Source organism: Scyliorhinus torazame, chromosome 11 (genome assembly GCF_047496885.1).
Source record: "Scyliorhinus torazame isolate Kashiwa2021f chromosome 11, sScyTor2.1, whole genome shotgun sequence".
NCBI lineage: Eukaryota > Metazoa > Chordata > Chondrichthyes > Carcharhiniformes > Scyliorhinidae > Scyliorhinus > Scyliorhinus torazame.
Genome location: NC_092717.1, coordinates 117499837 through 117514486, shown reverse-complemented (window position 1 = coordinate 117514486; position 14650 = coordinate 117499837). Strand labels below are relative to the sequence as shown.

Below are 14650 nucleotides of genomic sequence, written 5' to 3'. Positions count from 1 at the left end.
ATCTAAATTGTAGCCTAGTGTAAACCTTTTAAAAAGGGTAATTTTTGAAGTAAGATTACAGAGCCACCTTAATGATAGCTAAACCGGAGTACATGGAGATGAGTTGGTTTAGGTAAAATGAGAAAATGGAATACAAGTCGGTGGAAGATGCTAAATTATTTTAAATCTCCATAGATTTATTTCTCGTGGATTGCTTTCTGACGACATGTTTGCAATAGATTGGGAACAAATGTCTTACCAAAATGGCCAATGATTGCTGTTGTTAGTCAACAAGATGGATGTTTCTGTGGGACTGGAATTAAACTAATGAGAATTGGTATAGCAAAACATTGAAACTTTAATAATTCAAGATCTAAAAGATTCTGGAAACTGAACCCTCATACTGTTTTCTTTAAACATTTACAGATTTAATATTTTAGCAACGTTTTTGGGGTGGATTAAAGTTGACATTGTCCCAGAGGACCATACGCTGCTTTCCCCTTTGAGGGGGACTGCTGACTGGTGGTGATTTAACCTGGGGCTCACCACACCTCAGGCGAAGGACAAGGTTGGGAAGGTGGACTTTCATGAAGGATTTCTGCCCATATGGGAATTGAACTCGTGTTTTTGGCCTCGCTCTGCATCACAAACCAGCTGTCAAGCCAACTGAGCTAAACTTGTGGGTGGGTGTGGGGGGGGGGGGGGATCAGCAGTTTATGCAAATGACCATTTTCATGTATTATGTTATGATTTTTAATACTCTACTGATAAACTTATGGTAAATAGAGTACTACAATAGATAAATTGGTAATGAATTGAAGCATGGAATATAATTTTGACACTACTTAATGATTCTGTAAACTCAATTATTCTAAGTTTGCTGCATTTTTCATTGTGGTGCTAAAGGGCTGCTGTGATCATCAATGGGCTAATCAATACTGATCGAGGAAAGTGAAACACTTCAGACAACTCTAAGCTGTGTGTAGGCATTGCACTTTGTATTGTGTACAAGTGTAATGTAAGTGTACATATACACATGTGTATAATGTAGTTGCATTCACCGGTCTCACTGGCTGGAGGAAGATATGACAGCGGCTCTTAGACATTGGGTGCAGTTTAGTTATCCCCTCAGAGTTGATTGAAAATAATTTGTTTTCTATGTCTGAAATATATGAAAGGAAAAATATGTAATTCACGAGCTAGCACAGCTTCTTCAGTAAACATTGGATTAAATTACAACAGAGGGTGGTAGCTAGAAGCAATTAGAAAGTGGGTTAGAGAACCATGTGAATAGATTCCACATTTATGCCCTTTTTATGGGGTTCTTTCACACTTTTCTTAAACTATTTGTGTACTGTGTTATAGTCTCAGTACCATAGCATAATAATGCCACTTCTTAGTACTCCTTCCAATTTAAAATTGATCATTAGGCGGTACAATATTTGACAAAGGTAATAGTCCAAATCCTTAGTAACAGCATTGCCAGTACAAATATAAAGACTGGTCTTCAATATGCCAAGGATTTAACAGCAGTTTTTTAAAATCTCTGAGAGTTTAAACCATTGGGATTTTACCAACCATAGTTGGTCACAGAGCCTCAACCATAGAGCCTCAAGAAACAAAGAAAACTAAAGGTTAACTTTTGATAAAGGGTCATTGATCTGAAATGTAACTCCATTTCTCACCACAGATGCCAACTGGCCTGCTGAGTATTTCGAACGTTTCTGTTTTTATTTCAGATTTGCAGCGTCAGAAGTATTTTGCTTTATTTTAACCTTCCCTGTCATTGTTTGGCATAGAAATTGATTGAAATATCCGAGTTTGCTATATTATTTGCTTTATCGTAAGAATACATTCATAATCCGCAAAAGGCTGTAACTATTCCTGTGCTGTTTAAAATTCTGGATTGAAGACTTTACAATCTAAATATTAGATTGTAAGTTTGCCTTTGTCTTAATACAGTGATATTGACAAGATAACAACATATACCAGTCATTCAAAAATGTGTTAAAACCCTCCTTATACTCTGAATAACTAAAATTTCTATTATTATCATTACCAACTGAGCCACTTTGGGCTCCTCCCAAATAAAGCCACTTCATTTTTGTCAAAATGCCTAACTACTTCCCCGCTGATATATTCCTGAGCATTTGTCATAATGATGAAAAATGAGAAAAAAATCTAAAAACAAAGATCATTGCATAATTTACGATACTCACAGAAAAAAGTCAAATATTGTATTTTGTTTGTTCTTGGGTTTTGCTGCTGAAATCCTATTGGAGTTAGAAAAATAATGAATTTTTTTGCCAAAGATAAAGATTGCTCACGTCTTTGATTTTTGCGGCAGGAGTTTGTTTCAGTATTTTGTACAAAGTCCTGCTCCTTGATTGTGTGTGCTCTCATTCCTATTTTACTTCACAATCACTGACTTAAGCTGGCTTAAGTCTGATTCATTTCTGTGGAAGGTGTTTGCTGCCCATAGGCTGCTACGAGTAATAGCATAAATAAAATAATTATTCTTTAATCCCAACACAAAGACTTCAGTTCAATATATTTTTGAATTCCTGTGTTCCAAGCCAAAAAAAGTGATATGTGCCAATGTTGTGTTAAAACAATTTATGGTATGACATGTCCAGGTTTCTTGAATATTGGCAGCAAAGTGCATTTATAATAACCTTATTATTCACATAAAGTAAAAAGGAAACATTTTTCTTTGCTGTCCTTTGTTCCTAATCATTGTTTTTCAACTGATCGATATGACATTATGGGCTGCTCTTGAAAAAGGGTATCCTTCAGTTCTGATGGGATTTTTCCTCCTCTAAAACATATGAACATCCCTAGAAAACCAGAGATATGAGCGATGATGAAATTACGCATAACTTACCATATTAGTGAATTATTTTGTACTTCACAAACAAATCTGTATTTCATTTATGAATAAAATTTTTATAAATTTTGAGATAATCGCCAGTACTGTCTGGAACCTTGTTTAATTTGGGGGTAGTTGCTGATAGCCATTTTTAGATAGAGGACTTAAATTAATTAGTCATTTTATAAAAAGGCACCAAATAGAACTACTGGTATGGGCAGGGCCAGATGCTACTTTAAATATTGCAGTGAGTCCTTTGTCAGCCATTTTGAATGCTCTAGACAATGCAAAGAATTATAAACAGCAAGTCAGTTAAATGTAATAGTACAGGCGTGGCTGACAGCCATTATGAGCATGTCAGTGGCTGTTTTAGGCTCTATTTTAAGAATTCCACTGAAAAAGTAAAATGGGGGACAAATTCTAAACACAGAGGTCAATTTTCTTCCTCTTCTGGAAGACTATTGGAAGAACACAAGTGTATATTCTGTTATTTAAGTAAAAGGTTGTTCATAGCATTTCTGCTGTTACAGGAGTTTCCACAATATCGCATTGCTGATTTGGCTCAGTATGTCTGCACCATCGATAAGAATTTTATAAAACATTTTTTATTCCATGCCTTGCTCTTTTCTCCCTCTGCTGCATGTAATTCCCAACTAATAGAAAAGGCTGGAAAGCTGGTCCTCAAACCTTTCCAATGGTACCCTTGAGCTGGCTGCCTTGATATGCAGAGAGCAACTTAAAAGATTCAACCTCTGATTTCCTCTCCTTGCCTATAGACTGTGCCGGATCACCACTGTGGATCTGTTAATGAATCTACCAGGGTTATTATGTGTGAACATGAGAGTACAGCCTAACACTTGATGACATGAGTGGAGCGCTTTAAAGGGGCATCATCTTCATGAAAGAAGTATTGGGTAAAATTCCCATGCTTACTAATACATGACACAAATTGTGTCAGACCACATTATGTCAGTTGACATAATTATTGAATCACAGAAATACCAGCAGAACTGAGCTCCATTATTTCTGTACCGAAGCACATTGGAGTCATCTACTTCACTCTGATTTCTCTGCACATACCTATGAGTTGTGAAACAGTTTTCATAAAGGACAGGTCTCTTTGTATATCCTTACTGCAAGGTTACATACATACCACTTTGTAGCTGGGCACTCAATGGGAATTTGTAAAATTCAGCATTTATCTGTTCAGATGCAAGATCGCTTATGGATTATGATATTTCCTTTGAATTAACTTCTCATTCCTAATGCCATCTCTGTATTTAAAACATCTCATACTATTCACACTTTCAATAAGTTTACTAAGCTGGCAGCTCCTAATGAAACATTTATATTTGAAAGCAGCTAATTTGGAAATACAGCAATCAAGAATAAACATATCTTACGGAAAGGAGAAATGTGAATCAATCATGAAGCCCTGTCTGTAAAATGGTTAATTATGCAGCTGTGTGATGAGGTCACAGGGACTCAATGGGACCTTTGTTGGTATGTAAAGGGTGATGAATGTCAAAATTGAAATGGAACCATTTTCCTCTGAAAACCTATTTAATTTGTTTCCATTAAAATGGAAAATATTTCAATAGAAAGTACTAATTTAAAAATATATTTAAGAACTTAAGAGTGCTGCAGCTGTAACTCAAAATTACAATATATCAGAAAAAATGGTATTGAGATTGAAACTCTTGTCGACTTTATTTTTAAAAATATTCTTGAAAATACAGCTACTCAAGGCGGACTAGAAAGACACCCACACGAATGGTATTTTTTCTTCAAATTTTATGGCACTTTAACAAAATAAATGTTAAGGCAGGATTGGAGTCTTCTAATCTATCCAACATTGTGTCTTGACAAGAAGTAAAAAAGTAAGTTCTGGGTCTAATGGCAAGTGACAGATGTAATCTCGCTTTCTGTTGTCTCCCTTCTGTTGTGGAAAAAAATAACTGAACGTTGGAGAAAGGAAAATATTAAAGGTGCACGAGTATATCCGTGCAGCAGAGATTAGGGCAAATTCAGTGAGGATTACTCTGCTGCCTTCTGTGCCTCTCCTGCATTTGTAAACAAACCAAGGGCTTTTTGACCAAAACAAAGATTAGAGTCCTTAATCGGCCTAAGAGTTTGCATGGAAATAACCTTTAGCACTGGGGTGGAGGGTAGAGTGGGTTTGGGGGATGGGGTAAGTTGCATTAACATCTGATTTACTGCAGTACCATGAAGCTGAATGCACACACTGGGCTATGTCATTTCCAATTATTAAGAGGAGAGATTAAGTGCCTTGTCAGCTTTTTCAACCCTGCAGCAAGAACAAAGCTTTTACCAATCAGGTGAAACTGCTGCAGTTCTGTCTTCTATGGCAGAATGGTGCACTGTGCACAGGCATACTTCCCATTGTTCCACAAAACACAAGATGGAGAGTATGGGGATGACAACATGCCACAAAAAGGAGCTGACTACCACATCTGAAATAATGTGGCAAAAATTATGGTACTGTAAATACGAGTAGAAAAAAAATAGATTGAGCGGTCTTGCCGCATTGCACTCTGTGTACTGCACTCCACTATGGATCAGACCATTCACAAGTAGTGTAGGGGTTGTGATAAAATAAAACTGGCCTAGTCGCTGAAACCACAGTTACAATTATGGGTAAAGATCTCTAAAACTGAAATTCAAAAATATATTAATATTTTTAAATATTTCACTGATTCTTAGCTCATGCTTCCTATTTTTGCTATAAATTATGCTGTTATGACCATGTTTAGCTTTCAATCTCAGTTAATGTTTCCTGTTTCATGGTGTAGACTTGAGTTACAGTATGGAAAGCATGGTCTTATAAAATAGGAAATACTGAAGCATCTATTGAACTACACCTTAAAATATAAGCAATATATATGGGAGAACATGAAATTGAATCAGACATAAGAAAGTAATTTAAATCTTGCTGCAAGGAAAACAAGTCATTAATATATTTCTATTATTTCTCTTGAGTGTGGCTTCTGACTAAGGACTAACAAAAATATCTAAGCTGGCATTTGAAAGTGAAAGTATTTGAATACTCTGGAAATTGCCCTATTAATAGTTTCAATCGATAATCTCTTTGTTACTTCGAGGTAACTGCATCCCCTTAAAATACAAGAACATTGACACCACAATTACATAACTATATTTTGTATAATGAAAGCAGGGATGTGACTGATAATGAGAGTACATTTCCATTTGACATCGAACTGCAAATGATTTCATGGTATTGGCTGAACTGTATTAAATCAATGAATGCATCAGAAGCAATACTCTTTGCTGTTATTAGATATCTAGTCCCAAAGCACAACCAAATTAATGAGCATTCATAGCGGAGGTCAAGCTATAGGAAATGCTTCATTATTAGAAAATAATTTTACTTTTTGTTTTAAGAATACAGTTAGATCCAATTAAGTTGCATGCAAATATCAAGCTTGTAAATATCAAGGTGGAAATGATTAAATACATTAAGATTCTCAAACTCAATTATTAACTTTAAGGTAATGGTGACTTCTCATTTGTGGAGGAGATTTGCATTGTGGATGGCTTCAGTCAGCCTTTAGAGATTATACTGTCAACCTTAATTTTGCTATTTCTTCTCTCGTACAATTATGACAATCTTTGGGATAAAAAAAATCCAGGAAAAGACATGCTGCAACCAGTAAATACTCGCCTTTCCCCGAAAGCCTACCGTTCTCAATTAAATTAAATTCTTCCCATCCAGAAATTACTAAACATTATTTTCAGGATTTTACACCGGTTTTGGTCAATTGAGCAGGAATGGGTTAAAAATTCAGAACAAAATGCTGTACACAATAAATTAATCTAAGTATTAAAATTGCTTACTTAGTGCTAGAAACATAAAATATATGATAGCACTTAACAAAGTAAGACCTTTTAAAAAATGTAATTCTTAGTTAACATAGTATTAATTTTGCAAAGGGGATGTAACCATTGCCTAATTTTTGAACATTGTTTATCTTTATTCACATTGTGTCCCACTACATTGTTAAAGCATATAAAAGGTGTTTTATATACGGGATTTTATTTTGAAATATTGTTTGTGAATATTTATTCAATTATCATTCTATATTGGTTATTTGGGCTTTGTATAAAAGCTAATATTAGAGTAAAGTTTTCTGTTATTTTGTTACTGTAAAATCACAGATTTTTTTATCCCATCAAGATAACTTGCAGTAAAATGTTTGCAATTCCATTGTTTGTTTTTTTAAATTACTTTTTCTGAGTTACAAAGCCAGGGCTCGGAGTGTGGGTCAGGGGCGAACCCCTAATCTAGCTCCTTGCCTGCTCCAAAAACCAATTCAAATTCAAATTGAATCCAATTCATGGTCCCCACAAGAGGGACATACCAGACCTGAGCCAAAAGGCTACTACACTTGATCTTAGCCAAAAGGCTGAGAAGCGATGCAATTCCATTGTTGCTAAATAATTAATAATGGGCTAAAGGATGGTACTGTTCTGGATTTGAAAGTACATTTGTTTAAGTTTTTGATCCGTTCTAGTTTATATCTACTGTTCTGGTCTGGAAAATCATTTGCAGCCAAACCATGTGGCAAATCACAGATCAAACACTCAATAAAAATGCTAATTTATGGACTATTTAGATTCCAGAAGGTGCAACCTCCAAACCTTTAGCTGGTTAAGAAAATATTATAGCCCTAGTCTAAACTTAAACGGTCAGAATGAAATTATTTGTCTTACTTTTCTATAATCAATCTTTATGTTAATGAATAACGTGCGTTTTTGATACTTTTACCTTTGGCTCTGTGAGACTTTGTCAATGAAATAATCACTTACTGTAAAAATGTCACCACCACCTTACACAATGCCCATGACATAAAATAATAAATTAAAAGAACAAGACATGAAGAGGAGGGAGGTGAAGGGAAGGAAACAGTGACAACGCTTTTGATTAATTATTTTGTAATTAGTCTGAACTGGCTACAAAATCAGAATTTTTTTCAAATATGCAGATCCTGTCAAACAATAGGAGAAAGAAATCCTAAAACTATGAGGTGCCCTCTCCATTTTGGAAGGTAACCACTGGTTTTATGTAATTAGTCTAGCCAGCTCCTTAATAGTAAATTTCATGTTTATCCTTCGCTTCCTGAGTTTCCGATAATTTGACTGTTTTTATTCAGACATGATACAAGATTGCAGCATTTTGATTAAGGTGACAACTTTAATATACTTATGTGATTATATACTTATTATAGGTATCTCCTTAAAGCAAACATTGAATTCTATTGTTCTCTGTATGTATTTCAACATGTATATGTGCATGCATATAGTCATTTAAAAGGAGTACCTTCTATTGGGTTCTCCATTTGTCTGAAAGCTATAAACATACATTATTTCAGAGCTGAAGCCTCTTCACTATTTGCTAATATTAATGAAAACTTTGCCAGTATAATTCTTTAATCCACTTCATAAGCACACTTCTTTGCTAACATTAATGAGAAGAGGATATTGGACATTGTTGTATCATAAGTGCCTTGTAAAATGGAATATTGAGGAATATATATGGATTGATATATATGAAATCTGTTGTTAAGACTGTGACATTGACATCTGTACAGTGTGATGCTCAGTTATACTGCGGGCTTATTTTCACACTTGACCAGTGTAAGAAAAGTGGTAAATGTCTGTTTGCACCTTCAGAACCATGCTCCTTAGAAAGCGTGTTTTCGATGGAGGGTAGGAAGGGCAATACTTCTCTTTTATATCATTGAAAACATTTCACATTAGGATAAAAACAAGTTCCCATCAGGTAATCCAATAGATGATCTTAGCAATTTTAAAGCAGCTATAGTACCATACCAGAGCTCTGTTAAATTCATTGCAAATTCAAAAGTGCTCTCGTATTTCACAATTTCAGTCCACTAGTGAATGACATCACCTACCTGACTCCAGAATTATACAGCTTGTATTCAACATGCGTGCATCATAACCACTTTCCATCAGCATGGAAGTGGTATCATAGCTACTGCCATAGCAAAGATTATTTCTGCAAAATAGGTATGTCAAACTAGTGACATTTAGAAGGCTGAACCCACTGCACTGTATGACTTGCTCTGCTTACAAATTCAGTGAAATAGAACAAATACAGAAAATTAACAGTGAATACAACCGGCATTGCAGAAAAGCCATAGATTAAATATAAGGATTATTTAAAACAAACAAAGTAAAGTGATTTAGCACGTGCTGCTTTTGTCATACCCGAATCACATCTTGCTGATTTGCCTGGCTTCTCTGACAATATAGAGGGAATGTCCATTAGTGCCTTATGCACAGCACCCACATAATGAATAGGCAATGCTCATTCATGGCAATTATCTTGGGACATTTGGAGCTTCCCCCTGCACAATCAGGATATTTACATATAGCATGTCATGTTGAGGTGACACATTTTCTAGTACAGTATTACCATCTGCCACCAACTGAGCTCTGTGACACTCGGGATCTCATCAAATAAGCTCAGGCCCCATGTGCAAAAAAAAATGTTATTTTTGACTGTTTAAATCCCTACCTGCATTGAGCAAAGCACAGCTCACTTGTAAAAGCAAAAGAGCAACTAGCTTTGTACTAAAACAGGCTAATGCACTGCATAGAGTCAACTCTTGGGCATCTCTGGGATTGTTAGATGGAAATCAAGGTTTGTTATCTTGTGCACATGTAGCTGGGAAGCAGCTACATATGGCGCTCAAAAACAAAGAAGGGATATTGTAAACATCTAGCAATATAAGATATGCCCAACAATGAATCTGGACACCCCTGTGCAATCAGATTAATGCTGGATATGAGTAAGTACCATGCCCTCTGCAGAAAACACTGCTTTTAATGCTGGCTCTCTTGCATAGATGTAAAGTTGCTTGTACACATCTATCAAAATCACTAGAACGTAAAACCTTTTTGTTGCATTTCAAGCTAGGTCTTTTACACCTTAGTTTGTCGTATTATTTTTCAAATCTATTTGCAGAACTGTTTTTAAACTTTAAAAAAGACTGCTGTTGTGAATCGACAAAGTCAAAGAATAATTCTATTCAGAAAAGTATACAGCTGTTTCAGCACATGACACTACCTGAACTTTATTAAGAATCAGTGGTCCCTGCATTTATCACACGGTCTGCAAAGGTTACATCAGTTACTTGAGAATATGCTGGCAGCATTTCCGCATCCCTCTAAAAACAGATTATAATTTTCCATTTTACCCAACACTTCTATGTGGTGCAAACATGAGTTCTCTTCGTTCCGTGATTTAAAAAAAAAGTTAAACGATATAACAACGTCTGTCAAACATAGATGTGAAAATGTGAACTGTTCTTTTCCTCAATGCTGTGCTCCTGTAACCATCGTTACTAAGATCGTTTACAGCAGTTTACTGGAAATTCTGGAATCAGCCTGCTGCTGAGACACCCTTGCACAGATTTAACAGACTGCATTACAGCATCCATGTTATGCCTGAGACAAACTGTTTGTGCTTGAAGTTTATCAAGACAGCTCCAATACACATCTAAAAAGGCTTGTTAGTATTAGATTTCATATGATTTACAAAAGATAAATATATAAAGGTATTAATACAAAACTGCATTTTGGATGAATTTTAAATTAGTAACCATTGTTTTAAATATATACACACGTTATGGAAGATGACGAAAGGGGAAATGTTCAGCATTGAGAAAGCAGATTAGCATTGCAGCTCCGCCCAAAACTGCCAGAATTCCCATTGAGAGGTCACCGGGGAAATAGCACCTCTCTTCGGTCCCATAAAATTAATGGCTGAAAATCAGAGGCCGAAGTCGCAGCATTCTCCAAGGAAAGCTCAAGGCTCTGTTTAATATGTAATAATATCATCCAGCGCTAAATTAGTTAAATCGGAGGATGGCTGCACACACTAAGACTTTAAATCTTGGGTAGTCTGCATTAAAATAGGGCTGTGCAATTAAAAGTTATAAAAATGCTCAGCAATAACACGAATTCCTTCAATCCCGCCTGAAAGCTATCCCGTTCCTCCTTTCTTCTTGGCAAAGGGAGCCCATCCCCCAGATATTTGGCACAGCCCCAGCAGATTAATGCTGTGCAGCCTGAACGCGTGGCCGGAGAGAAATTAATCAAAAATCAACAGCCCACAGGATTAATTTAGTAGGTAAATTCCTGTCATCACATAATCATCAGCAATGTAATATTTGACTTTCATCAAATCAGTTTCAGCCACAGCAGCCAGGGATAATAACGGAACTGAGAAGCAGCTGTTGTCCACCTCCCTCCCCATGGCCTGGGATGGAAGCGCTAACGTGACCCGATGCAGCAAACATTTCCAATGCAAACGCGAGGGGCACCTTTTACTTTGCGGGACTATTAATCTCTTTCTGCACCAGCGTCACACTTCCATGGCGGAGATGTACTGGCGACATAAACCTACCGTCTCGTTCAACTCAAAATCGTTGCATTAAACCTCTCCCCCGCGATATTTGACACGCGCACAGTAACGGAACATATATTCCCCAGAAAGTGACCGGAGTCAGAGGAAGTACCAAAGCAATCCCGAATGTTTGATGTTCAGTGGCGGTTAACTGCCCAAGTACGTCCTTTGCACCTTCTAAAACTCAATTTGTCTATTCATTGAATGTTAACGTTTACAGGAGATGCAGAAGTTGGAACACTCTTTAATTGCAAAATATTGGTGCAAGGGCACCATTCAGCTCCATCCGGTTTGATTTTGCTGCATGGAAGCATTTCAGCCCAGAATTAACCGCTTTTCCTCCAAAAGCCCTGTCTTTAAATTCACTATATTTTTACAGGGAACCCTAGACTTTTAAGGTGAAATGCAATCAAACGATTTTTAAAAAAAATCTTTGTGTCAAATCAGACTTTAGCCTTATAACCCCTCTCTCCTGCAGGCTGATTTACAGAGAAAGACAACAGTTTGAATAATGCCGACAAGCATGTTTACAGTCCTCAGCGCTGTGTAATCTGAATTTACCAGACATTCTCGGATAAAGAGGATGGGGACTGTGGTTCTGTCCGCAGATCACGACTGATAATTAAAATACATCATCCCACATCCTTGTCACTAAATAAAACTGAAAATACATGATGCTTCTACTCGAAAGCTATATACCAATTGTGCTATATTGTGGAAGGAGTAACTAACATACTAATTTTAATGTGTCAGATTTGTACACACATTTTAACAAGAATATTCACATTTTCCCAGAAAATTAAATCACCCCCCTAAAATTGCCTGGTTTGTTTTGTATTCAGATCTCCAGCCTTGCCACGTTATTTTGACCATAGCCGCAAGAACCATTCAAGAAGACCATAAAACGGAAATATTTGCAATGCTCCTTTTGGTTGTTTTGCCTAAGTACATTAATTACTCAAATCAGATGTGACCAGCACATTGTTCTATTTCATATATGTTTGTCCCTTCAAAAGATTCTATGCATTTGTTAATCTAATTATATTACCATGGACTGAATATTTAGGGCCTCCAGGAGAACAATGACAGCATCAGAATAGTGCACTCATTAAAGTCATTGTCCTCCTTGAAGATTAAATTTATAATCTCAGGTCTGTGAAAGCCCGAGGTATACAAACCTAGATGTTGTATTTTCAAACTTGATCTTTTTTGTTATGCAATGTGAAAAGCAAATTCAACATTTAGTGGTATTATTGGAGTGGATGGCCCGGTTTCTGGTGAAACGCTGCATCAGGGACTCCTCCCATGCATTTATGTGTAGTATGTCTGAAAGAAAACATTTCTTCTCAAATCCCAGGCCTTAACAGGTTTAGTTTAAATTAAATTTGCAGAATATCAAAGTCTATTACTGGAAATTAGGAAGGACTAGCATCTCAGCTAGGCTATCACTCACATCTCTCTTTTAAAAAAAAAAAATTTTAGAGTGCCCAATTCATTTTTTCCAATTAAGGCCCAATTTAGCGTGGCCAATCCACCTACCTTGCACATCTTTGGGTTGTGGGGGCAAAACCCATGCAAACACGGGGAGAATGTGCAAACTCCACACGGACAGTGACCCAGAGCCGGGATCGAACCTGGGACCTCAGCGCCGTGAGAATGCAGTGCTGACCACTGCGCCACCGGCTATCGCTCATTTTTATTGAGTCTTTTTGACCACTCTTTCTTAGCTCCGTGTGCACCTGTCGATAAACTGCAATTCATTGTTAAGAGTTGTGTTGACAAATTGGTGCATATTAATGTTCACAGTAGCTGCCCAAGGCAGCAGCACTGGAGGGGATCAGTGAAGCTACTCTTCTCTCCCCCTCCCTTTTAAGCAGATTGCCGTCAAAGTGATAGATCACAAAGCAGGCTGTAAAGAGGCTCGGACATTACGAGAAGCCTGGCTACATCATTTTGTAAAAGGAACTAGAAATGTTGCCACTTTGTTTGGAATAAGCTGTCCTTCTTCAACCTGATTTAAAGGCATCATTAACCCTTCAAAGAATGTTTGAGATCATAGATGAATCCTTTTATTTCATTAGAATAAGAGGGACAAAATACTCACTGTTTAAGAGGGATACTTTTGGCTATACTTAATAAGCTTAAGCAAAATATAAATATGCAGCATTAACATGTTGCATCAACGAGATTCACAAAATGCGTTTGTGTAGATGATAGTATTAGTAAATGGAGGGCAGCCCAGTTTCTCCGACAGTCATCAAGTTGACATTGCGCCCTGGGCAAATGAACTAACCTGTATTGGAGTTATTCAGTTAGCGAGGCAGCGCCAGAAAAAAAAAAACAGCATCTTGCTAAAATGCACCTTATTGGCTGAAGATGAACAGTGGTTCATGTCTGTCCCGCTAGTTTTGCTGATCGATAAGGGAGAAATTCAGTCTTGGGTCTGGAAGAGGAAGAGAGGGGGAATTTATAGATCAGTCCACAGATTACTTTTTTTTGAGTACTGAGAAAATGTGAACAGTTGGATCTTGCTACAAAATATACTTTAAATAAACATATTAATACAAATGTGGGCATTCAGTGTTTTATTACAGACAAAAGATAGAACACCACAGTAGTCTTAGTTATGCCAGGGTTATAAAAATGGAAAATTAATAAAAGTAGACTTTCTATTCTAGTCCCACCTGTATACCCCAAAGCATCATTCCTTGCATTTATATATTCCACAATTTTCTGATTTACCATTTGTTTCCTATTGTTATTTTCCTACCATCACTTTTCGTTTTGCTTTGACTGGATCCATTAACTTCTGGTTTAGATTTATTATTTTTCATTACGGCCTTTCTATTCAATTTAAGGTAAATGAGCTACAAATAATGGTGTAGAGATTTTAGGCCTGGAACCCCCTGAACATAATGGAGGTCTGAACTGAATGGTCAGTGTAATTTCCACATAGATATCTGTTTTCTATTATTTGCATGTTTCAAGCATGATGCTTAACACCGTCAAATACATTTTCAGAAATACAGAAAAAAATCTTTAAAAATTATTTTTTGAACAGAATCAAAATTATTGTTACTTTGATGTAGAAGCTTTGCTGCAAGACTTAATTTGTTCGTAGGGCCCATTGTTGACCAAAATGAGGACAAAGACTTGCAAAGAAATACAGAAGCAGCTGGTTCAATTTAAAAGAATAGTGATTATTTAATTTTCCTGAGACATAAATACAGCTGGCAGAGCAGTCCTGACCAAATCCTTTGGAGAGAAAAAAACAGCTTAATAAACATGCAGCAATGACACTAACGAGGTACAAAAGTGTGCTAGGTTAT

At 36.5% G+C, this 14650-nt stretch overlaps 1 long non-coding RNA gene and 1 other non-coding gene across 4 annotated transcripts in view; both read right to left on the bottom strand.

Annotated features, from left to right (window-relative positions):
* Positions 1-14650, bottom strand: part of LOC140386012 (uncharacterized) — a 175684-nt gene that overhangs the window by 135516 nt on the left and 25518 nt on the right. For 2 of the 3 annotated variants that reach the window (XR_011933533.1, XR_011933534.1), the window contains exon 2: positions 13615-13764. This is a non-coding gene — a long non-coding RNA (uncharacterized lncRNA). The remainder of the gene's footprint in view (positions 1-13614; positions 13765-14650) is intronic. The other variant, XR_011933535.1, reaches the window with a different exon arrangement.
* LOC140386105 (U2 spliceosomal RNA) lies at positions 7107-7305 on the bottom strand. Its single transcript, XR_011933574.1, has one exon. It is a non-coding gene; the product is annotated as a U2 spliceosomal RNA (small nuclear RNA).